Source organism: Aedes aegypti, chromosome 2 (genome assembly GCF_002204515.2).
Source record: "Aedes aegypti strain LVP_AGWG chromosome 2, AaegL5.0 Primary Assembly, whole genome shotgun sequence".
NCBI lineage: Eukaryota > Metazoa > Arthropoda > Insecta > Diptera > Culicidae > Aedes > Aedes aegypti.
In genome coordinates, this window is record NC_035108.1 from 255154887 (window position 1) to 255182549 (window position 27663).

Genomic DNA, 27663 nt, shown 5'->3' on the forward strand with positions numbered 1-27663 from the left:
GTGCAACTTTAGTTTGAACCTTGCAACTTGTGTTGAACCACAAACGCGCTTCGTCTCTGTACCAGTGTATCAAACCGAACCTGGTACATGGGTACTTCGGTTCAAACTTTGGTTCAAACTTGGGTTCAAATAATGGCACAAAGCAGGCAGACAGAGAACGGTTGAAATCCACGCGGATAAATTTCTATGATCATATATGGAACTTCTTGGTTTAAATCGCAAGACCCTTGAGGCTTGAAAAAATGTTTTGATTTAAGCAGATCTATTGAGATCAATACTTTGAATAACATTCAGTGGTAACTTTATGAAAAAACCAAGGATTTTACTATATCAAACAACAAGCCACGATAAGTAGAAATTGATAAGCGTGGATATCAACAATTTTCTGTCTCTCCGTTTGTGTCGAGGTACAAATGGACCGGTTTTCGAACCGGCGTTTGCACCGATGTTCACTTTACACATGTTTGGGTTTAGGTTCAGTTTCGAGCGTTTTGGTTTGCACACGAAAAAAGAGTACAAGGAGAGTACCGAAACCGCCTGAACCAACGTGTTCGGTGTTCGTTTGGGAAGACTGCTTTGGTCCCAAACAGAACTGTGAAGCGTGTTCAAACGCCAAACGAGAACTCGCTCGACCTTGTGCACAGCAGTGTCGTAAAAATTCAGCCGAATGATACCCGATCAGTGCGAAAACGAACAAAAACAAACTCCGCTAGCAAGAAGCCAATCTGACTTCGAGTGCGAATGCGATGAGAAAGAGAGTGGGTGCAACACACGCACACATTCAGTTTCACCCACTGTTGGTGTCATTTCAAAATTCAGTTTCACCTAGAGGCACTGAAATTGAAAATTGAATATAAAAAATTACAAATGAATTTTATATTACTGATGTAAGAAAACGGCAATGTGATGCCTCCAGTTGATGAATCATGATTGTCTTTTAATAAAAAAATACAACTTTTGCAATTTGCGGATGTTTTGTGGGGTATTCTGACGGAAATGATTTTTTTCACTAGTGAAATTGAATTTGAATGTCAGTAGTGGATGAGAATTAGTGTAGCAAAAGTAATTGAAAAACTGAATGCACGTTCTACCAGATTCGTGCATGTATTGTCAAACAAACATTCACACAAAGGAAGAATTCAACGATGACGGAGCCTACTGAGGATCGGCGTTGTTGACTGTATATTGAAATATGCAGACACTGGTGCACAGTCTGGCGGTAAAAATAAGAATAAGCGAAGAAGCAGGAATCGGTTTGCTTTTATATTGCCAAGCGGAACGCAAAAGAAGCGTAGAAAACTGCTAAGAAAGGAGTCGACATTTTCCCAATTTTCAATAATGTGTTGTAGATAACACTGCGGAACACGTTTTTGTCTCAAGCATCAAAATACTGCTATTTACTTAATTAAGGGTTGCTGAATCCATTGTCGTTTTCAAAAATATCATGACACTTCTAGTTTTTTAGATATTGGCTGTTGAAAATGCAAAATTTGGCTATATCAGCCAAATTACATGCAAGTTTGCCAGTTTGCATGGCAATTTATTTGCCTAATTTGCCACATAATTCAAAATTCATGTGTATAACAATTCTTATCAACAAAGTCCATAATACTTTCAATGCTTAAAAGTAATCTTATGATTATTTAGGAAAGTATTGTATTTTGCCATATAAGAGAAACAAAAAGTTTTGTATGGAGACTGCAAACCTGTTGAAAACTCAATTTAATCTAAGTTTAATCGTGCATTTTCAACCAAGTTATATCTGAAATGAAAGTTTAAGTTTTATTTTGCATACTTGCTGGATTAGGCCACAGAAAAGTTTGATAAATCATACTTCGAATTTCATGTAAGGGGTCATGCACAAATTACGTCAGGCTCCAAGAGGGGGGGGGGTCAGGCCAAGCGTGACAAGCCTTACAAAATGTTCGAAGGAATCATACAAAAAACTTGACAAAGGAAGGGGAGGTGGTCGAAAAGGTCAAAATTTAGCGTGACATAATTTGCATACCATCCCTAACCAAGTGTTTTATACAACTTTGGCAACCTGAAGCTCAAAATCGTGACGTGCAGGAACATTTTTTAGAACTGCATCAGATTCCTAGATAAACATAATTTAATCCTTGAGTCACGCAGAAACGTCATTTATGTTACGCTGTGTAATCAATACTTTTCTCCATTCGGGTAAAATGTTGTGTAAATTTCCGATTGATTGGTAGGAAAATATTGAAAATCTATCGATAAATGGTTGAGTTATTAGCGTTCAAAACCTAACATAATTTCGTAACGGTTGCAAAATTTTAGATTATCTTGAATTTGTTTTGGTGTTTTGCATTTTATAGGCAAGTTAACCAGAGAAAAAAATGAAATCAAATTCTTAAGAATTATCTAAAGGAATACCGAGACGTTTCCTTGGCAAATTTAGATAAATACTTCGAAAAACTAATTTAGAGATGTCTGCAGAAATTTGAAAGTTAATTTTGAATGAAATGTAATTTATTTGAGAATTTTTTCCATATTGATTTTTCAACTCGTTATTTTGAATCCACTTTTCTAACTATGAATGAACAAGGAGTTCACCGTTGTGTAAAATGATCGTTTTGGTGGTAAAATTCTTGATTGAACTTTCAAGGCGTACCTAAAATTTGACATGGTTGAGGAAGTTATTCTTAATTGTTGAAAATAATATAAAAATCACGGAATCACGGATTATTATACCATATCATCCCGAAAATCAATCGCTATGATTCCAAACGACTGAGTGTTTGGAAATCCATCGAGAAAAAAAATATGGAATTGCGCTTGATACTCAATCCTGTATGAATCGATTTTTTTTCCCGATGCCCTTTTCCTTAGAATTAATAGAAAATTTTCCAGCGGCCCGATACCCAGGTTGATAAACTTTTTCCACGCAAAAAAGTGCTTTTCCGAGAGAAGCTTTTATAGACTATCGACACGGAACGAAAGCGTACACCTTGCTCACAACGTGCGGATTGTAAGGTAAAGGTGGTGCTCGGTGGTCGATTAAAAGATTTTTTTTTCTGCCTCAACGATTTGCGCCTGTAATTAACGTCAAGTGGCCGTCAAAAGTATGTTTTTGTACTATAAATTATGGTGTGATAATTGGCGGCAAAGAGTGCCAAGCTGGACGGTTATGAAGTGAAAAGAAATCTGGTTTACTTGAACAGTTTTGCAGTTATGAATTTATTTTCTTCTCCGTATATTATAGTTGCAACTGTGTGACATGAAACATGAAAAGTAACACATTCCGAATGCCAAAGGTACTTTTTACTTTTCTCTAGTCTTGATATTAAAGTATACGACTATGTGGGACACTGGATAGAATATTTTATCATGTTTTATTAACCCTTTTAGGAATAATGTTTAGATCGAGATAAAAAAGAAGATTCAATTAGCTTACTCCATAGTAGGTACAAGTATTTTAAAAACAAAAATGCTAAAAGTGATGCGGTTCTCATACAATAAAGAACAGTTAGAAAATCATTTCACCCAATCCATCTATCTTCAGTAATGAGCGTCAGAGCTTCGAACAACAAAACCTTTATTAGCTTTGGAAGAACCACGAACAGTCAAACCAACATTAAGTACCTATATTTGTTTCCATTTCAATTGAGCAATTAATATGTCAAAAGCGAATAGCCACAACACTTTCGCCTGGCAATTCCACATCACGAAGACGTCCTTCGTGGAAAGTTGTTTACCGGGAATGCTGGAAGGACATCAAAGTTGCGCAGCCACGTGCTAAGGCGGTGTTTCTTCCAGCTCTCTGATGGGAGCTTTCGGAAGGAAAATTAGTGTTGACTTAGCTCCTCGTGTGGGCTTGGTGTATGAATGTGTAGGTGGCGAGCTTAGCTTTCAGTTTCTGTAATGAGCCAAGCAAGGTGAATCATAAATCATCAGGTTTGATTGCTTTATTAGAATTGACGAAGGGAATGGGATGCTTTATGGCTTACAGACTTCAGGAAAACTGTGGCCATAATTTATACCCCAAGTGTATGTGTGGGAGGCACGAGGGTGAGAAATCGTGATATGCTGATGGAAAGCATATAAAACGTGATTACTGAAATACAAATAGCTTTTTTAATGAACTTGATAGCCGGCTTTTATTTTCGTGAACTGTTTGACCAGATATTGTGTACATGTATACAGTGTATTTTTAGCGTGGAACAGCTTTACATTGTAATGGACCTTCGTTGGGCAATTATTGACTGATAACTTTTTACTTTGAGAAAATATTGGCTTAATATTTTCCATATAACATTTGAGCACCTAGAGGTATGTTAAGCAAAAAACACTTTTATCAATTCAAAAAGATTTGTTCATAATTGAACATTTATGATCAAAAATTTATTAATACAGTTTGATTTTGATAAATAAGAGCAAATAATGATCGATCGAGTAAACTTTCGATAGTGACGATGTTACAGATAACGATGATTTTGGAAGACGAATTTCAATATCCAGACGGAACGAGCAAGAGAAGAGTGGAGTCGATATATAATCCGTACCTCTACTGGATGAAACTGTTTTTGATACAATTTCAACAGTTGATGCCCTTGAAACGCTGTATTGCCGTTCAAGATCTGATCTGAAGTTTCACCCAGCACTTAGAATCACTGGCACAGGACCAATGAGAAGAATTAGCAATGGCCATGTACCCATACAAGATTCACAGAGTTGACTGAATTCAGCTCCACAAATTGAGTTTGACGATAACGATAACTAGCCTTGATCTTGAGTTGTTCGTAGCAATAGCTCTTATAGGAGGCATTCCACCATGGGGTCCTTCTTGTAGTCTTCGCAGACCGTAAACGACAAGCTTCTTGAAAAGCTTTCATAATGTAAGGCGTTCGAGTATCAATGATCGCATCTAAATTACTTGAAGAGCTGGACAATCTAGGTACGATTTGCACGAGAACCAGTCAGTTTGTTTGCTTCGCGGCAGATTTGTTCACCTGTCTGAAATGGACAGCAACAGAAGTCGGACACATTGGTAGGCGGAACTAAGTGCGACAGGGCACATCTAGCAAGATAGATAGACTGGGATACTTCGATGTTGTGAATGATCCTTGCTGACTGCTGGTTGAAACTGATCGACCGGCGGAATCTGAACCGACCACTCTCGGCTTGGTTTTACTGAATAGCTGTACGTTTACAGCTGAAGCTATTCGGACCCCCATTTGAAAGGCATATGCTTTTCCTAGAATAACACTACTTTCACCGTACATCAAATTGAAGGTTTCTCCGAATTGCCCACCCCCTCCATAATTCAGCCAAGCTCCCACTACACATCCACAATCGTAACGACCAGTGCATAAATTTCATTCCACGCGTCATCCATCATTTTCGGTGCCCGTGGGTTGTTAGCTCCTACTTGGGTGCTGCAGCTGGTCAGTTAGTGAGTAAATCATGCCTAACCGCAAAAAGCGTCTATTTGGACTGTCCCTCGGCAATTCCCACCCAAGGCCTGGAGGTGGAAATGGGAAATGCCTGCTGGCGATGATAGACGGTCAATCGGTCGAGTGCACTCCACTACTACTGCCTAGCTATTAGTATTCTACTCCGGAACAACGAACCTGTGGAGCTTTGGCTGTTTGTTGCTGGGGTTTCTTTCCATAAATCCTCGTGTAATTAAGCTAATGAAACATGCCAGATTGCCGTTTAATTGTGCCAATTCCGGTTGGGGACCGGTGGAAACAAACGGCTGATTGTAATCCTGGGAAGGCAGCTTTTTCCACGCATCCACTTATTGGAGAAACACATTGGCGTAGCTAGGATTTTATCCTGAAGTAGAACTAGGTTTTCCGGTATCGGGGTCGTAATATCCATAGCAATAAACGTAATCATGTATCTCGTAGCTTTTTTAAATTATATCGAAAATTGATTCATTTTCATAATATCAGGCTGTGAAACTGGCAACACTGACTGGTGGAAATAGGAAAAGTGAAAAGTGAACTCGAAGTACCTATTGGGATTTCGCATCTTGGGCCGTTTTTAATGTATACCAAAATGTATGTATAATATAAGTTGTAAAATAGTATAATATAAAAAATTGAATTACAGCATTGAAGCTGCTACCATGAAAACTGCTTTCGATAATTTGTTTTTTTGCGCCAACAATGACGATCCCCAATACAGGCTTTGGAAAATTTTACGATCATTGACACACGAGCCATAATTTATTCCAATTTATCCGCCTGCATTCATACAACACACATGACTTTTATCGTTCGTGGAAAATAACGAGCCATGAACGAAAACAAGACAGACACACACCACCCACTATTTGGCGCCGATCACTGTGTGTCAACATTTGTAACATTCGCTGACCCACTCTCATTCTGATCAAGAAACAGAGGCGAATATTTTTTTTATATTTTCTATGCTATGTTTGCAACCAAAGACGTGTTCAACGGTCCAATAGATAAGGCTGCATTGCCAAAACATGTGAAAGCAGGGATTGAATCCTGAGAAAATTGAGAGAATCGCTCACGTATCGCTCTCTGTAACTATCATAACATGCTGCACATTATGAGAGACTGTTTATCGTATACTGCTACAAGTTTGATCAGATTGGGGGGATAGTAGTGCATGATAAAACCCCTCTAAACATGCTCCAAGCCTGGGGGACACTGTTGTTATTGGAAGTTCGTGGATTGTTTATCGTGCCAGTAAAGAAAAACACCTATCCCCAACGGTAAACAAGCGAGAAAAATGGATTTTATCATAGCTCTCTCTTTGGGGCTCTCGCTCGCTGCTTCCATTTATCAGACTTGTTACACCTTGCGATACAATGACGATCGTGGACCGCAACAGATGGGATGTTTTTCTTTGCTTGCTTTGATCGTGCTTCATTCTCAAATGAGAGCGAATTCTGCAACGCCTGTGTGAAAGTTGTTGCCAATTTTATGCAAAACATAAATCACCCGAATGGCTCGATACTGTTGCAGTCTGTGAGAGTTGCTGCTCTTGAACGCTCTCGTGCCACGTACCAAACAAGAGAGTGAATGTTTACCTTCGTATGGCTCTCCGAATGCGATGTGCCACGGACTGTTAAACTGGATAGCAAACGACACTTGATGTTGTTATTATGTACACAATTACAGAGGAGTTTCACTAGAGAAAAAAATAACTCTTCAGATAATTGTTTTGTTGCATTTAGAAACACAGATTGGGAAATAGCAATAATAATTTCGGTTTGTTTTACCGTGCAAAGCCATTGCACACTGGTCCAGGAAGCTAATTTAGGCGGACATGAGGTTTTCGTCAAGATTTATTGATTTTAGAGCCATAGTTTCTTCTGAGAATATGTTCAAAATTTTCAGTACCGTAAATTCGGGTGAAATTGTTCAGTAGGGTAAAATTGATCACCGTGTCACTCGATTTTATTTCTTCCTAATGAAGCACAAACATCAATTTTACCTGCAGTGAATGAACGTTGTTTGTTGTAACTATTGTTGAATTGTGTTGTTAAGTTTTTTTGCGTTAAAAAATGTTTATTTCTATGAAAATAATGTAAAATTCCAAAATCATGTGCGGTGCAATATTGACAAACATTCATAAACTTCTAGTTCTAAACAATGATATGAACATGGTATAAACCTGAAAGTTTGTGGGGATGCTTGAGATATATCCCCAAACCAGATTTCATAACCAAAACTCGTACCAATTTGGTCATTTGGTAAAAATAATTGAATTTCTGTTAGATATCGAGAAGTTCCCTAGGAAATTGCATACATTTAGGCGTTTTTTGCGTAATTCTTGAAATTTAACTATTCATAATTTCTATAATTATTGTATTGTTAAGAATTTAGCAAGCATATTCTGATTCAGGGTCCTCAAATTTATTATATAGAGTTGGTTTGAAAACTAACAATAATCGCATTGACAAGTGATCAATTTCACCCCGAAATGGAATTCCCCGATTTTTTACTTTAGAGATATTTTTTAGCACTAAAATGACATTTGTAAGAAAATGTCGGTACATGAGTCAATGAGACTCACCTTCGTACTTGTTTTCCTGCATTCAATTGTTTAGCATTGTCAACATTATAGAAAACGGACAAGAAAAACCGTGAAAAATGATCAATTTCACCCGAAATTACGGTACTACAAAATGTGCGGATCAAAAAATGTTTTTACGATGATCGCAAGAGTGATGAATACGCCAACTTTTTTATTTTAACTAATCGTAAGTTGGTATGTTCAGCAAAGTTGAACATAGAAACAACTTTGCCGAACAAACTTTTTCTCGGTTTTGCTTAAGAGCCGAGTTAATTGAGTTTTTTTTAATAACAAAACGTTTTTTGCTCTAAAGTGTTTTATTTTTAAGTTTTATTGGCCTACTATGTTCTACAAAGTTTTCATACTTATCATTTGCTACAACTTTGCTGAACAAACCATGGTTTTCATGGTATTCATGTTATTTGAGTTTCTCATCTTAAAATTAGCTATTTTGTATGCCTTGTATCTCAACTATGAGCACCTCAAAAAATATATCATTCCACCAAATGATTATGCAGTCTATCTAGTACCTGTGAGCAAAATTTGGAGAAGATGATATTTTTCTATCTCGTTTAAAACAGTAGAAGCATTAACCTAAGAATGCTAATGTCGCTGCTGTTCGTGTTACCAACATCTAGTTTTCCACGAACTGACAGCGTGAGTACTGGGCATCAAAGTGTCAAACTAATTATAAAAACCAAAACAACGAGATGGTATTGAACAAACAATGAAAAACCATAATTTGAGGTAAAAATAATTAAAATCAGTTTTGTGACAACAGCGCCATTAGCGTTCTACTTCTAGTATTTCTATTTTTAAAACCGATTTTACTAATATACGATATGAGATAAATCCATATTTATTGAATACTAGTGGCCCCGGCAAACTTCGTCCTGCCATCAAGTGGGCTGTTGTTAAATGGCATGTAATCTTTTCCTAAGCAAGATCACCGTGTTCTGTGTTGTTAGACAATACTATCATCCTAATTTGATAAAACAAATTTAAGATTTCATTAACATTTTGTTAACAACATATTACATTTCATTTGCCGTTGCAGTTCAGATTTTTTACAGGTGAGTTCATTTCACCTGCTTATAAGAGAAAAAGAAACGCTTTGAATATACTTAACCTAACTTAACCTAAACATATAACGCGTTAATCATGGCAATAGAAGATTGTAACGATTTTTGCCTGAAATTATTAATTATTTTATTTGACATTTGTTCCAATGTTTCAACATTGGATATTCTATGTAACTCATTGGTACTATACCAGGGAGGAAGTCTCAGAATCATTTTCAAAATTTTATTTTGAATTCTCTGCAGAGCTTTCTTCCTGGTATTACAACAGCTAGTCCATATTGGTACAGCATACAACATGGCTGGCCTGAAAATTTGTTTGAATATCAAAAGCTTGTTCTTAAGACAAAGTTTTGATTTTCTATTAATAAGGGGATAGAGACATTTTACATATTTATTACATTTGGCTTGAATGCCCTCAATGTGGTTTTTGAAAGTTAAATTCTTATCTAGCATGAGCCCTAGATACTTAACTTCATCTGACCAATTTATTGGAACCCCTCTCATCGTGACAACATGTCTACTTGAAGGTTTCAAATAAAGAGCTTTTGGTTTATGTGGGAATATTATTAGTTGAGTTTTGGAAGCATTAGGAGAAATCTTCCATTTTTGCAAGTATGAAGAAAAAATATCCAAACTGTTTTGCAATCGACTACAGATGACACGCAGACTTCGTCTTTTGGCGGAGAGGCCTGTGTCATCAGCAAACAAAGATTTTTGACATCCCTGAGGTAACTCAGGTAAGTCAGATGTGACAATATTGTATAATATTGGTCCCAAAATGCTGCTTTGGGGAACACCAGCTCTTACAGGAAGTCTTTCAGACCTGGAGCTCTGATAATGAACCTGAAGGGTACGATTTGACAGATAACTTTGAATTATTCTGACAATGTATGTTGGAAAATTAAAGTTTTTTTAATTTTACAATCCAACCTTCATGCCAAACACTGTCGAATGCTTTTTCTATGTCTAGAAGAGCAAGACCAGAAGAATAGCCTTCAGATTTGTTGGAACGGATCAAATTTGTTACACGTAAAAGTTGATGAGTAGTCGAATGTCCATATGTCTGGTTTTAACATTGGAACAACCTTAGCATTTTTTCTAATTGAAAACATTTGTTAAATATATCAACTAAAAATGATAAGCTTCTTTCTGGAAGTTTCTTGATGAGAATGTAGAAAATTCCATCATCGCCAGGAGCTTTCATATTTTTGAATTTTTTAATTATTGGTTCTCACTTCTTCCAAATCAGTCTCCCAGGCATTTTCGAGAACGTTATCTTGATTGAAAATATTTTCGAAATCCTGAGTAACTTGATTTTTAATTGGACTAGTAAGTCCTAAATTGAAATTGTGCGCACTTTCAAACTGCATAGCAAGTTTTTGAGCTTTTTCGCTATTAGTTAGTAATAATTTGTTTTCCTCTTTCAATGCCGGTATTTTCTTCTGAGGTTTTTTCAAGATTTTAGATAATTTCCAAAAGGGCTTCCCGAGGAGGAACAAATAACTCCCCCATAACTTATGCATACCATTTTTTGGTATCATACCAAAATTAGGTATTGTTCAGTTGTCAATACCTCAATTTGGTATTATAATGGTATTGAAAAAAATCTTTAAAACAATTAAAAATACTTCATTGAGGTATTAAACAGCTATTGAGGTCTGCTGGAGGTATTGAACTACAATTAAAAAATTTCATTTTTATATGAAAATCCATCAAGTATTATTGAGGTATTACAATACCTGATCTAGTTATCAGTTTGGTGTTCGTAGAATATGCTTGAGATATTATTTGAGGTATTTTACCTCTTATGCAGGGTTAATTCATACCTCATTCAGGTATGTAGTATTGGAAATTATCTGGTATGGAATACCTCAATTTGGTATTCAGTAGTTACTTTCTTCTGCTCGGGTTAGAGCCAGGGTCAAATTGAGAAATCTTATTTTCAAAATTTTTGTTCAAAAACGTTTTTTGATTTCTTTCTGCAAATCCTGCCATATAATTTTCATAGCAGGATCGCGAGTGCGTTGAAATTGCCTTCTTTTCACGTTTTTAAGACGGATCAAAAGTTTAAGATCATCGTCTATAATCACGGATTCAACAATGGAATTTGTTAAAGTTTCAAGTACATTGTCAATATCAAGTTTTGTTTGTAAGGGAATATTAACATCAAGATTAGAGTAAATAAATGTTTCATATATATTCCAGTCGGCTCGAAAATAATTGAAAGTGGAGCTGATAGATTGATGATTTGAAATGTAACAGGTACATGATCAGAATCAAAATCAGCATGAGTAATCAGTTGGCTACAAAGATGACTAGAGTCGGTTAAGACCAAATCAATCATAGATGGATTTCTAGAAGAGGAAAAACATGTAGGGCTACCCAAGTAACCAGTAAGCACGATAATGCGGCACGGTAACAGCATTATATGCGCATATAAGGTAATCATTTGATGCTTGTCAGTTTTATATACGCATATAATGCTATTATAATGCCAGAATAGGCGAAATAGCGTGCCATTATAATGCGAAGATATAACCGTGCTTCTCGGCATCACTAGTGCTGATATAAGACCACGTGAGAAACGTCAGTTGTTTTGGCTAGGTTTTTCGGGCGAATATTTTGTGCTTTCGCGTACGCAGCCAGAGAGCTTTCGCGTATGCGGCCAAGCAGCTGGTACACGAGGTAAATAAATAAATGAATGAAAACGGAAACCTCGAATAGTATGCAAAATGTAATAAAATGATTGAGATCAGAGGCGCGTCCACGTTCGCAACCATGAGTAGGACAAGTGTTGGCAAATATTGTTGCACAGTGAGCAAAGACAAATTTTAACCCTGGACTGGAAAATGAAAGTTTCTATATTTGAGGGACTCGCAAAGGATGTAAGTGACATTTTGGTCGGTTTTGAGTTGAGTGGAGGAAATTGTTCTGTTTTCAAGCGTTCTAACGATATTTTCAGGTGTTTTTTTTTCGCTCAATAAAAAAAAGCAATAAAATTCTTAGAAGACCAGCTACTTTTTTTTTTGAAAAGAAACCTAATAGGAGCCAGGAGACATGAGTTAGATTCTTCATAGTATCAGAGTAGGCCTTTGTCTAAGATTAAATATTTTTTTAAGAATCCCTAGTGACATTACGACAAATATTACTGTATGTGTTTTCTCATGATTTTCACTAGAAATTTCATCAGAATTTTTTTCAGGTATTTGCCCAAATTTCATTTTTGGGGGTGTGCTAACGTAAGAACTTCCACTACGATCACGTAAGGCGCGACGCGAGACGGAATACAACACTTATTGTTCTTACAAATAAAAAGGATATTAAAACATTACCTTTTTATGTCGAACGGTTTCGGGCTCGATGTTGCCCATCTACGGGACGATGTCCGACCCGAGAACAATAAGTGTTGTGTTCCGTCTCGCGTCGCGTCTTATGTGATCGTATTTGCCCAAATGTTCAGATATTACTCCGGAAATTTCTGAAGAAATTTATTTTGTGAACATTTTCCAATGAATTCCTCCACTCATTTTGCTAGGGAATTTTATCAAGATTTTAATTTGGGATATCTCAAGAATTCAATATGGATTTCCCAATGGGAACCGCAGGAATGGAAATTCTTCAAAGATTTTTTCAAAAATCATCTGAATTCCTCCAAAATTTCTTTGAGAAATTTTTCAAGATAGTGAAGAAATTATAAAAGTCAGGATTTGTAAAAGATTTCACCTAGGGATTTCCCTAAAGAAACCTTCAGCAATTGCTCCAGAGATTCCATCTAAGATTTGTAAAGATATTCCTCCCGTAATTATTTGAGATTTTCTCAAGTAAAGCCTGATTTTCTGCTGAACAGGAATCGCTAAAGAAATTTCGCGCCGATTCCTTGCAGAAATTTTCTATAGAACTCCCGTTTGAACTGACATCTCTTTTCAACTGCGAACTGCGATCAGAAAAAAGCGCTTCCTTGATCGATTCCTTGCAGGAATTTCCCATGCATCAAGATAGGCCAAGAAATTACTTGTCAGCAGCGAATCAGGCTTAAAGGCTGGTTTGCTGATGACAAGAAAAGTAACCGCTTACCTCGATTTGCTTCCAAATATGTTCAAGTGAATCACATTTCTTCGATCGCTGTACGCAGTTTAGAAGAAATTTCATTTCAAATAGGCCTCTCTATAAGAAATTTCTTGACCCATTCAGTCAGCATACTTAGCTTAAGCATTGAAAGTTTTTTTTTTTCAAGAATTCTTCGAGTAATGTCTCCATGGAAATGCCGAGGGATTCCTTCTGGAAAATAAATCAGTGCGGTATTTTAAAAGTAAATCCAAGCCTAACCTCTGGTAAAGCAGGGGTAAGTTTAAAATTCATCCTCAATGAACAAGGTTCTCTGAAATAACTTTTGGGCTCTTGAGGAAGTTGAGGAAGGTTTCCTTGATAATTTATCAAGATAATCGAAAAATATTGGACAGACTCTATAGAAATTTGTGAAGAAATAATCGGGGGAAAAATATGAAAAACTGCTGTAGTATAAACTGGTGGGAAAACTGAGACAAACTTTTGAAGATTGCCTTTTTGCGATTTCTGAGAGATAACGTGGATGAATTCTTGAAGGACTCTACATGAACAGGGGGAGGAATTCTTGCAAGGTTTCTTAGAAAAAAGGACCCTTGAGCTATTGTTTTCTAACACTCTGGACTAAAGATTTATGAATTTCCTCGAAAGTAATTTTGTAGAAATCCTAGAGTAACAACTGGTGAATTCGGTTGAAGGATTAGTGTGAAAATATCTAGAGAAAATTCTAGAAAAGTTGAGGAAAAAAATCAATGTAATACCTGAGGAAATTACTAATTACTTTGGAGTTCTAATGATCCTTGATCAAATTCTAGAGAAATTCTTCTTACCATTCTTTAAAAAATCTCTGGAAGAATTTCTGGGACAATCGATAGAGGAATTTCTGGAGAGATCACTGTAGAAAACCCTAAAAGTATACTAAATACAATTTTCAGGAGACTTTAATGCATATATAAGTTAGTTTTCAATCTTTCTGATGATCGTTTTTTTAGTTGAATCGTGGATAGGACAATCCTTTGACTGTCCTACCCAGGTTTTTTCGTGCGTAGTACATGTCCTACTTGTCCTACCCACTTCCCGCGCCACTGATTGAGATAGTACTTCTCCGTATCAGACTTATTCATTTTGGTGGTTTTCATTCTTTTGAGGACTTGAAATTGCCACATATTGATCCTAGTTTTATGATGATGAAATTCCTCATTTTGCGTCTCGAACCTGCGACACCTGTATTGTTGAGTTGTTGAAGTTCTGCTCCTTTGCTCCTTCGCCCACATAAGATGAATAGTATTGGAAAGAAAAGTGACCAATTTAAACCACCACTTTTCCCCGTCATAAAACCTGCAATTGTAGTAGTGAGAAGACTTATGTTTGACTCCCTCTCACCACTATATGTAAAAACAAAGCACGTGGTATATCTGTCAAAACACTGGATGGCATTTAAACAGGCCCTGTATGCCAATATAGAGCCAATATAGTGCTTATTTAATGCCCGTATGCATCAGGCTTAGAAGCATTAATGATGCTGTAATAGGGTTTCTATGCAGCGGAAGTGCTGTTATAAGGTGTGTAAGCATTTGTGGTGCTATTATAATGCATGTACGCATTTATGATGCTGATTAAGGGCTTTTTATTAGTGCTTATGGTTACTTGGGTATCAGGGTATTGAATTGAGAAATATCCTGAAGAGCACTCATCAAATAAAATTCTGCCGTTGGAATTACTTTGAGAATTATTCCATAACCGATGTTTGGCATTAAAGTCACCAATGACAAAACATTTTGACTTAGGGTAGAAGCTCCGGTTTTGGCCATACGCCAGTTGTATCCATAGGGGATTATACACCGTTTCACATAGCCAATCAGCATGAAACCTTTTGTGTTCAGTAGATCACATTCACATGATAGAGCTACATTTATTTACTCGTCCAAATTGATTCAAAACATAAGAAAAACAATTCATTTTCCTTATAATTTTAACTCCCATACACCTAATTTGGCCAGGGCACTCCTAATTTGGCCATTCTTATGAGAAACCAATGCGATTGGCCAATTTAGGAACCAAAGTTAAATCTTTGGCTGGAACTGGTTCTGTTGGCCTATATTGACCAACGGGATTTTCAAAGCAAAAAAATGATTTTAGCTCAGTTTTGATATTTAACAAACATAATATGGATTGAAAACTTGCATTTGACATATTTGTAGTATAATAACGGCTTTCCATTTAATTTTTATTGATATTTTTTCTTAGGCTGGCCAAAACCGGTGCTCTTACCCTATTGCGAGTCAATTTTTGCAAGTCGGTTTGGAGCAAATTAACTTGCTGTCCAGAGCATTGAAAAGGCAAATAGGCAGCAATGAAAGTATATTTACCAAACTGTGTTTCAACAGAAACACCTAAAATTTCAAAAACTTTAGTTTCAAATGACGAAAACAGTTGATGTTTTATACGCCTATGAATGATGATGGCAACTCCCCCACATGCCCCATCAAGTCGATCATTACGATAAACAAAAAAGTTAGGATCTCTTTTGAGTTTAGATCCAGGTTTTAAATACGTTACGGTAATAACTGCTATATGCACGTTATTAACTGTAAGAAAATTAAACAGCTCGTTCTATTTACCATTTTATGAACGAGCATTCCAATTTAAAATATTTAAATTATTATTTGGATCCATTAGAAAAGCGTAATCCAATAACAATTTGATTTGTAAATTTTACACCTACTTGGACTGCTTCAGTCATAGTGGTGGCTTTGAACATTGCATCAATCATTAGATTCAATTGTTCAGTTAGAGTATTATAATCAGAGGCATTTCCCATTAGAATTATCGGTACACGAAGAGGCGGAGTAGGAGTTACCTGTGGCGGTAGGGTCTTTCCATTTGATTTGAAACAAGTAGAATGGGTACTCATAGTACGAATAGGAGAGGAGTTCAAATTACCTGCTACGATATCGGCAAAGGATTTTCTGGGGGTAGATACATTTGAAATTGAAAGATTCGAACGGCTACCCGACGGATTAAAATTTGTTTGTGAATGAGCATGATTATGATCTTCCTGATGGGTATGATTCATGATCAAGCGATCGTTAACTGAAAAATGAGTTTTTTTTCCCAAGACGGTGTCCAAGAAGGATTACCACCGCTAGCTTTCGCCAACGGGTCCAACGAAAAATCGAAGGCACGGGTCCAAACAAGGATCGTAAAGGGATCAATAGTAGAAAAAATAGTACTGAAAAGTACTGTTTTAGTAGCACTGAAAAGTACCGTTTGTAATTTTAGCACTGAAAAGTACTGTTGATGTAGCACTGAAAAGTATTTATTATTATTTTATTGCTTTAGGTAGTTTTTAAGAAAACTTCCAAGAGCAGAGAGAATTCGTGTACGCACAGCACGAAGGTACGATGCGCACTGTGGTAAACATTCAGATGATTCTTTGTTCTGCCCGCTTCCGCTGGCGAGATTTCCGAGACTATACAAACGATATCACCGGAGATGTCATCAATTCAAATAAGCACGCCTCAAAATGCGACTGATTTGGAGCTGCCGAAGAGATTCACCAGCAGTTGTTATGGAAAATTGTCGAAGAGATTGAGTCTGCCGACAACAGTCACACTGACAAGGGATGTTCGCAGCGTTGTAAAAACGTTCCAAAAGCATTTTGACAAGTCTGTCAGTGTGAATCGTTAGAGGATTGAGCAAAGCATAAATGTAAATAGACAAACACGGAATTTGTCTGCTGATGTCCGAGAAAATTACAAAAGAAGCACGGCATCGGCTTAAGCTGCCGAGAATACGTAAAGTTCTCCTACTTAAAAAGAAACATTTGCCTTCCTCAATTTTTTTCCGGTTTATATTTACTTTCGAATCTTCTTACTTCCAATTCCTGAGCTCTTAATTAAACAAATAATATTTTGTGCATAAACAAACTAATTCCGTTAAAATTTTGATTTTTTGTTTCATTTACATCATGAAAAAAAATCCGGGATTGCCTGGAGCATTTTTGGAGGGGTCTGCTCCCCCAGTTCCTACGCCGATGCTTGAACACCGAGTCCGAGTCGGAAACGTATGGTGCCTGAGGTCCAACATGGCCGAAGGGGCAATGCAAAATATGCTGCCAACGTCAGGCCGGAACCACGCACAGGGCAATCGGACGAAATAAAGTCCCACGTCTGTCAACTCTTACTCCTGGTTGGGTTGGTGATGATGACGGCGACGGCGGTGGTGAAAAGTTCCATGGTTGGCGACTCGTTATGAATCGTGTATAATTTATTGCAGGTCACTGCAATCATATTCGCATTAGCGACAGGCCAGTTGGGTTGGGTGGCGTTTGGTCGGTTTGCAGATCACCAGAGGAACCATATGCAACATCGCCGTTCCGATCATGAAGACCGGAGATTGCGTACCATACGTACAGTCCGAGTTGGTTTGTAAATTACTATATATTTGTAACCTTCCTCGGGCGTGCGATGGCATTGATGGAAAACCATTCCGTGCGGCGAGTGACGATTGATTGCGAGAATCGGAAAGGCAATTGCATATGGGCTTTTCCTGGTATAACTGACATGCAAAATCTAATATCGATGTGGTTGGCTATTCTTTATAAATAAAATTGATAAAAAAAGTATGTGGGTTTATAGAGTCTATAGCACAGACAAATAGAAGTTACACTATCATCATTGTCCATCAACCACATTTTTAACAGTCGATTCAAAAATATGGTAGGTGGTCGATCCGCCACCCGCAACGCATTTTTGTTCGTGTTTAACGATTACACACTACCGCCATCTGTTGACCCGTTAGCCATACACTCCGATTTTATCATTGGACGTACATGTCCTCGTAACTATGATTTTTATCGAAATTTGTTCTAAGTGTTACGTTTGGTTGTCCGTACCTAAAGCATCCTACCACAAAGGGATATGAATAAATCACAGTTCTTAAACAATTGAACAGTTACATATCAAATGATACGAAGCTCCAGAATCGGGTTCACAAATCATTATACACAACAACAATAAGCACCCTGAATATTTGCCCTGTTACAGTTGAGTCGGCCTTCATTGGCACAAATCTCCCAAATTGCGGGGAACGTGCCTCTGGAGCAGGCCTTTTGAGTCGGCCTTCATTAGTTTAGTCGTCCTTAGCCTAGTGGTACCTTCCGTGGCAACAAAGCGAGGCCATGCTGAAGGTGTCTGAGTTTGATCCCCAGTCGGTCCAGGATCTTTTCGTAATGGAAATTTTTTGACTTTCTTAGGCATAAAATATCATCATGTGTGCATGCCAAACGATATACGATTGTATGTGCAAATGAAGATTTTTAAGCACGAGTCATACGTACCTCCTTGGTAGAACATGACAAGTGATAAAAAAAACGAATTCAGTAACGAATTGTATAAAACTTTTTGTTTTGCAATTACGATTATTGTTGTTATTTATATTTGGATTATGGTATTTCTAGAGGCATCGATCCTATTTTCACTCAGAAATCCTCATCTAAGTCGAATTCGGATCATCCAACGCATTTAGAATCAGAAGCAAGTTGACTATGTCATTGATGCAATTCGATGGAGACATTCAGATAACTTCTAAAAAGAACTAAAAGTGCTACTTATGAGCACCGGTATAAAACTGTGTTGAAAAGTAGCACTTTTCAGTATCATTTTTTGTTGGAAAAGTAGATAGCGGCCTATTTTTGGCGTTTTGTTGTTCAAAACTATGTTTGCATTTAGCGACAAATAAAGTACTATACAAAGTTCAAAAAAACTGATCAATGCCATCCCATATTACGACCCGCACATACTCCAAGCTTCGAACAAAAAAAAAAACTCCGCGCAAACAATAGCTTCCGCCGCCGACCGCAAAGCTACTGATTGGTGTAGGTCAGAGTTGCAACAACAATAAAAACGCAATCCGACATTCTGAATTGAGTCATTAATCTGTTGGAATTCATTTTATGTGCCCTGGTCAGTTATATTGATGAAGTAATTAAGCCCGATTGCGCACACCAGTCCCTATTCTCTCCTTGCCGTTTACTGATGATCGGACAAACACACGGCCACATATAGTTGTCCCCCTGATGATGGTGTGCTTTATGGCCAGTGTTTTCAAATGGGACTTGTTTTTCTCTATCCACCTGCCTCCAGGAGTGCGATGGAGATAGGCCGTTAACCCTTTGGTTACCAGAATACACTGCAAGTGCCTGACGGCTTGGTATAGAAACATGTCCGAAAGAACTAGATACTATAAGAAGCCAGAGCTACAGATCCAAGGGGCTCAGATAGCCATAGCGGTAAACGCGCAGCTATTCAGCAAGGCCAAGCTGAGGATCGTGGGTTTGAATCCCACCGGTGATGGATCTTTTCGGGTTGGAAATTTCCTCGACTTTCCAGGGCCAAGATATCCATCGGCAACGAAAATGCACAGATCTGGAAAGAAAACTATTTCCGACCCGTCATTACAAGGATACTGGTGTTATTCGCAAGAATTCCAATTGAATTCTCATAGATTCAAGTCGTATTCTCAAGGATGCCAGTCGGATTCGTAAGTATTTTAGTTGGATTCACAAAGATTGCAATGTGATACGCAAAGGTTTGCAGCGATTTCAGTGAAGTTCATAATGATTCATAAAGAAAATCAAGGATTCTAGCCTATTCTAGTCGGATACGAAAGAACTTCATTCGCATTCTCATGGATTTATGTCGTATTTTCAAGGATTACAGTCAGATTCATAAGTATTTCAGTCAGATTCGCAAAGGTTCTAGCAGTATTTGCATAGATTCCAGAGGCTTTTGCAAGAGATTTGCTTTAATTTTAGTAGAATCCGCAAGGATTCCAGTCGAGTTTACAAGGATTAAAATCAGATTTGCAAGGATTCTATTAGTATTCACAATGATTCACCAGAATTCCAACCAAATTCGCAAGGATTCCAATCAATTTTTCCAGGATTCCAGTCAGAATTGCAAGGATTCTAGTCGGGTTCATTACAATTCCAGTCGAATTCGTAAGATTTTGTATTATATTCGTTTGGAATTCACAAATAATCCGGTCAGATTCACATAGATTCCTACCAGATTAGCAAGGATTCTAGTCGGTTTCGCAAGGTTCCCATTCAGATATGCAAAAATGACAGTCAAATTCTCATGGATTCCAGTCGGATTTGCAAGGATTCTAGTAGTGTTCACAAGGATTGCAGTCGAATTAGCAAAGATTCCAATAGTATTCTCAATGATTCCAGTTGAATTCGCAAGGATTCCAATAGGATTCACAAGGATTCCAGTCGGAATCCCAATTAATCTAGTAGGAATACGATGGGTTACGACTACATCTTTGGTATTCCAGAGGCAATCAGTTATTTCAAAAAGAATACTACACAAGAATCCCACTGAAATTCAGAACTTCTGCCAAAATTTCAGAATTCTCCAAAACTGCTCAATTCAATAATGGCATATTTTTTGAACTCTCATATAAATCTCGTAGTTTTCTGAAATTCCCAGAATTTCATAATTTTCAGTTCATACGTATCACTTCACCAGATCTCTAAAACTCTCGCCAATATTTAAGATCTCCTACCGTAATACTCGAATTCACATCGAATGTCCACCTAAACCCCATAAGCATAAAAAAAGAACAACTACATGAAAAAACTGCTCAAGGCCCTTATATCGGTTTGGACTAGGGATCTTTTATGTGAGAGATTAGTGGAAATAAAACGGAATGATTTGGGAACAAACCAGCAGTGCTGAGCCCTGTCAACCAGAAAGTAATTTTCGATGGCGATCGATATTGATTCGTTTTGACTCGTTGGCGAGCGCAATCGCTGGGCAAAAATCTATAAAGACATTGTAACACTGGTTGATCGGGAGATTGCTTAGCGTCAAGGGTTACAACATTACCCTTGACGCTGACATAACTTCCTCATTGCTAAAAAATGTATTTCGTTTCATCATATACTTTTGAGCTATATTTCGAAACTAATGAACAGTAGACAAAAAAAACAACTTAATATTGCAAAAAGAAAAATATAAAAAAATGAACATTTGCTATATTTTGTCAATGCAATTTTTTTTTTTCGAAATTATTTCAATTGAATTAAAAAATGAGGTCCACCATTTGGGGAAGGAAGAAGTCTACCAAATTGAGACAGTGTATGTATAAAGTATTGGAAAAAGCGAGGAGGGAGTTGAGGGTCCCAGAAATCCCAAAAAGCGATGGACGTTCTATTTATCAGTAGGGTCTGTGCTGACCAGATAAGAATTGATTTTCTATAATCAAAATTTTCAATGTAAACGATTATTAAATCAAACAAATTTATCACATATGATGGCTGAAATAGCCTATAGAAAAATACAAAAATATAAAAATATTTGATTGTTTGGAAAAGTACTATGATTTTCATCATCAAAGTCGTGCCCATACTTTCTGGGACACCCTATAAATAGTTTAATAGGCTTCATAAATTGATTGGAAAGAATGGCGATGGACAATAAAAGCAACATGTGAAGATAATTTATTATACTGTGTTAATCACGATTATTTGTTAGTCAGTGTGCTTGTAACATTTTTTAAACATATCAATCGGATATTGGGATAAAAGACATTTGGCGGTCTGAAATGTCTTCCAATTATCTCGTTAACTATAATTAGCTAATTCATAAAATATTGTAGCAAGCTATTGGTGAGTGATTTCTTTTAGGTATTTCCGGAGGCATTCCAGTAAGAAGTAGAGAAACTTTGTGCATAACTGTAGTTGTCAGCTTCAACAGAAGTTGAGAATAGTTTTGGCGTTGCCATTGCAGGATCTTTATAAAGGAATTATAAAAGCGATTCAGAATTTCTGCTTTATTATTTTGGAATACGTATTAATTCTTACAGATGTTACGGAAAATCCTGCAGAAATACAGCCACAAATGTTATCCATACTTGGAGCTTGCTATTTTCTTCAGCTTATGAACGGTATTTTTGTAAGAATAGAAACTCAATAAATAAATTTAGACTTTCAGTACCAATTCATTGCAGTATTTCCATTCGACTAATTATTCTTTCCAATCACTCAACAAATATGTACACCATCTCCTTCAGAAACTATGCAGAATGGCATTGCAACAGATTTTATAATAAAATTTGTGTAAAAAAAATACTTATTTTGCTAAAAATTCTATCTATTTTTTCTTGTATTGATTCCTATACGAATAAAAAAGCCAAAAAATAATAGATTTTCAAAAACATTATTTAAAACTCAAACAGTTCAATTACGAGACCAGTATGCATGAAATCTGTTAGACATTACATCTGAAGCTCCCAGTATCTTGTCTATGAAGTATTCAGTAGTCAACATCAAGGAGTTCAATCTTACACGTGTTCAAAAAATCCAATGGTTTTTTGATTACCCAAAGGTCGAATCCACACGCATAGCTGAGCTCAAATATTGTTAAAAACCCCGTGTACTTGTCAATAGTTCAAAATGAGTATTGACAAAAAAATGACGCTTGTAAACTACCCTTTGTAAAATAGTTTCCAAATATCAGAAAACGAACATAATGCTCGTCATAAAATATATATTTAGGTGCTTGGTGGTGTCAGTCTCAAAAACCATCATTAACAAAATTCGTCAAAATCCGAAAAAATAATAAGCGTGTAGCTTTTAAACGTATCGTATCCTTTTTTCATTTTTTACATCCCATACCTGCTAGGATTTAATCATAATAAAAATGAAAGCTTACAGTATTTTCTATTGAGATCTTTCTTCATGGACGAGAACAGCTTTCCCGGGAAGCTCACGAGACTGATAAGAGCGACGATGGAAGGTGTGCAAAATTGTGTGAAGGTTTCAGGCAAACACTCCAGTTCGTTTGGATCCCACCGGGGACTACGACAAGGTGATGGACTTTCGTGCCTGTTGTTCAATATTGCGCTAGAAGGTGTTATGCGGAGAGCCGGGCTTAACAGCCGGGGTACGATTTTTACGAGATCCAGTCAATTTGTTTGCTTCGCGGATGATATGGACATCGTCGGCCGAACATTTTAAAACGGTGGCAGACCTGTACACCCGCCTGAAACGCGAGGCAGCAAAATTTGGACTGGTGATGAATGCGGCCAAGACAAAGTACATGCTAGCTGATGGGGCCGAGCGCGACAGGGCTCGCCTAGGTAGCAGTGTTACGATAGACGGGGATACGTTCGAGGTGGTCGACGAGTTCGTCTACCTTGGATCCTTGCTGACGGCTGACAATAACGTTAGCCGTGAAATACGGAGGCGCATCATCAGTGGAAGTCGGGCCTACTATGGCCTCCAGAAGAAGCTGCGGTCAAAAAAGATTCACGCCCGCACCAAATGTACCATGTACAAAACGCTCATAAAGCCGGTAGTCCTTTACGGGCATGAAACGTGGACGATGCTCGAGGAGGACTTGCAAGCACTTGGAGTCTTCGAACGTCGGGTGCTTAGGACGATCTTCGGCGGTGTGCAGGAGAACGGTGTGTGGCGGCGAAGGATGAACCACGAGCTCGCCCAACTCTACGGCTAACCCAGTATCCAGAAGGTGGCCAAAGCTGGAAGGATACGATGGGCAGGGCATGTTGCAAGAATGTCGGACAGCAACCCTGCAAAGATGGTGTTCGCTTCGGATCCGGTTGGTACAAGAAGGCGTGGAACGCAGCGAGCTAGGTGGGCGGATAAAGTGCGTATCGATTTGGCGAGCGTGGGGCAGAACCGAGGATGGAGAGATGCGGCCACGAACCGAGTATTGTGGCGTGAAATTGTTGATTCAGTGTTATCTGTGTAGATGTTAACTAAATAAATGAAATCTTTCTTCATTTTTTGACGTTGGATAACGTCTTACGGCAACATACTGGGGTACAATTTCGAAAAACGAAAAATCGCTCGCGTCACGAAAAGTGGTTAGATTTTGACTGTAAATAACTCACTAACGCCCGCATAAATTTTCAAGATTCTTGCACCAATCGATTGGAAATCTTTCTACGAATCTACTCAAATAATGAAAACTATTGATTTTCATGACTAAACTATTGAAAAATTGGTAAATATCGAGGCATGTCTTATGTTTCATAGAAAAGCACATTTTTCTTGCTGTTATAAGGTTTTGACGTTTTGAAGTTTACATGTACCGTAAAACGGGGTAACTTTGATAATGCGGGTAACTTTGATAGTACAAGACCCGCAACATACTAAACGAAATAATAAAGTTTCTGTTAAACAGTTAAGCAAAACGAATGCAAAACTAAAGAATAATAGTATGCCACTTAATGTCAAAGCTATTTTCTTTGGAATCAAGTACATTTAAGGATTTGTATGCAAATATTAAAAATTTGTACGCTCACAAACAATCTGTTCTACGATCACTATTTCATGAAGTCATAATGAGTTCGTCAGTTATCCTTGATAGCCTAGTTGTAGCAGAACATGAATTCGGTCTCAAATCTCTTAGCGAAAACCATTTTTTCAATTTGGGACCATTTTTGTAATCTATGTCAGAAATTTTCAGTAATTGCCATATAGCGCTAAACGCCTAGAGGTATGCAACGCCCTATAAATGTTCCATAATTCATTCGATTTTGTTCGACTATCAAAGTTACCCCAAAACAGAAAACCGACTTTCGATTATTTGAAAAATGATATATCCATTCAGAATGAATCTTTTTTTTGTTATTTTTTTTAGGTATCAAATGTGTTCGCTTGTAAAAAAGGGGTGGTAAGATTTTTTGTTACAAAAAGTATACTGCTTCAAAATAATTTCCCTGAATTTGTAGTGTTTTGAGGTTCATATCGTACTAATACCGTAATTTCGGGTGAAATTGATCATTTTTCATGTTTTGACGTTGGATAACGTCTTACGGCAACATACTGGGGTACAATTTCGAAAAACGAAAAATCGCTCGCGTCACGAAAAGTGGTTAGATTTTGACTGTTAATAACTTACTAACGCCCGAATAGATTTTCAAGATTCTTGCACCAATCGATTTGAAATCTTTCTACGAATCGACTCTAATAATGAAAACTATTGGTTTTCATGACTGAACTATTGAAAAATTGGGAAATATCGAGGTATGTCTTATTTTTAATAGAAAAGCACATTTTTCTTGCTGTTATACGGTTTTGACGTTTTGAAGTTAACATGTATGTACCGTAATTTCGGGTGAAATTGATCATTTTTCACGTTTTTTCGGGTCTGCTTTCCTATATATTATCGATACCATACAACTAAATGCAGGAAAACAAGTACGACGATGATCCTTATTAGCTTATGTACATAAAACAAAATCATCTTTTAAATAACAAATCAGGGGATCCCATTGAGGGGTGAAATTGATCACTTGTGATTGTGATTATTATTAGTTTTGAAATCAACTCTAAAAACTTAATTTGAGTCTCCGGAATCCGAATATGCTTACCAAATTTTTAACAAGACAATATATTTGGAAATAATCAATAATCAAATTTCAAGAATACAGCGGTTAACGCCTAAATGTAGGCAATTTCCAAAGGATTTTCCTAACTTTCAACTGAAATTAAATTATTTCAACAAAACGAGCAAATTGATGAGAATTTTGGTAGTAAAATCTGCTTTGGGATATATTTTAAGCATCATTATAAATACCATGTCCACATGCTTGTTTATAACTAGAAGTTTATGAATGCATTTTAACAACACACAAAACATGATTCTGGAATTTTGCATTATTCCCATAGAAATAACCATTCTTTGACATAAAAAACATCACTACACACAATATTTAAGACAAACAACGTTTATTTACTACAGATTGCATCAATTTTGGTGCACATGAGTTAGGCCACTTGCTTCCTGAAGGACCATGACGGTCGAGCTCTGGAATCGCAGATTTGCCTTTACCAGGCATTGCAGAATTCGCTCTCATTTGAGAATGAAGCACGATCAAAGCAAGCAAAGAAAAACATCCCATCTGTTGCGGTCCACGATCGTCATTGTATCGCAAGGTGTAACAAGTCTGATAAATGGAAGCAGCGAGCGAGAGCCCCAAAGAGAGAGCGATGATAAAATCCATTTTTCTCGCTTGTTTACCGTTGGGGATAGGTGTTTTTCTTTACTGGCACGATAAACAATCCACGAACTTCCAATAGCAATAGTGTCCCCCAGGCTTGGAGCATGTTTAGAGGGGTTTTATCATGCACTACTATCCCCCCAATCTGATCAAAGTTGTAGCAGTATACGATAAACAGTCTCTCATAATGTGCAACATGTTATGATAGTTACAGAGAGCGATACGTGAGAGATTCTCTCAATTTTCTCAGGATTCAATCCTTGGCCTTTACATTTCCCGGATACCCGGGTACCACGACGAAGCAGAAGAAGTTCTTCATGCTGCGGAACTTCTTCGAGTATCAAAACGAGATCATGCCAATCATCGTGACTGGCAACGTTAACATCGATTTGAGCACAAAGTGGAGAACACTGAGTTCGCAGTCTTAATGGAGAAGTACCTCAACCACAAACTGGCTTGGGAACCCACTAAAGCAACCAATCTAAAACACTAACTAAAGCAACGATCATCCGTGGACCTAACGTTCGACCGGAATATTTATTTGAGAAGCAAGAGTTACCGCTCATACTTCTTCTTCCATCGACCGATTCTATCGGTGTTGAAGTGTTAACCGAACCAACCAAATAATAACACACAATTTCCATAATAGGTCAGAATTGACATGCAACAAATAGTATGAAAATTGATTGGATTCTTATCAGTAGAAATCTTTCATGAGTTCGTGACGGTCTCAAGCCATGTAATAGAAGAAACTAACGTTATCCAACGTCAACTTGGCGGTTGTATCTCGGAAACAACCTCTAACTTTTTTGCATTAGGGTATCATGTTATAACCAAAATCGCATTATATGTATGCTCAGGAAAGTCGAAAAAAATCCCACCAGGAACGACCTTCACATATACGTGGCAACTTTAAGCTAAGGTCTTGCTTTATAGATACGCATTTACAAATGCCCACTGCATGTAATACCACACTCGATTTCTGTACCACAAGTATGCTTTTACAGATAGTGCTTGTATTCAGTACAAACTGCTCTTAGGTTTATAATTTAATTGATGAAGGTTCCCAGATATTTTCTGCATCATTTTTAGTAGTTATTATGCATTCTCTGAAACTGGGATTACAATGGTAAAAACAGGTACCTTTCTAAATTCATGAATTTGGAAACATAAACTTCACGCCTTGTTGCTAGAATCGGTAAGACACTGTAATTGGAAATTAGGAATTTAAGGGTACTTTCAGATTGGGACGGATAATGTTGTAAAACAAGGCAATAAAAGATCTTTATTCTCTTTCATTCATGATGCTTTTCTATTTGATCGAATAACATTTGAGCCTGCGAAAATTACACTAATTTAACATTCATCGCAGAAACTACCCAAACTTTTGCACGATTTTCATCATACTAAGGGATGAACCCAAACTTTTGCACGATGCCTTGAATGACTGTTTCAT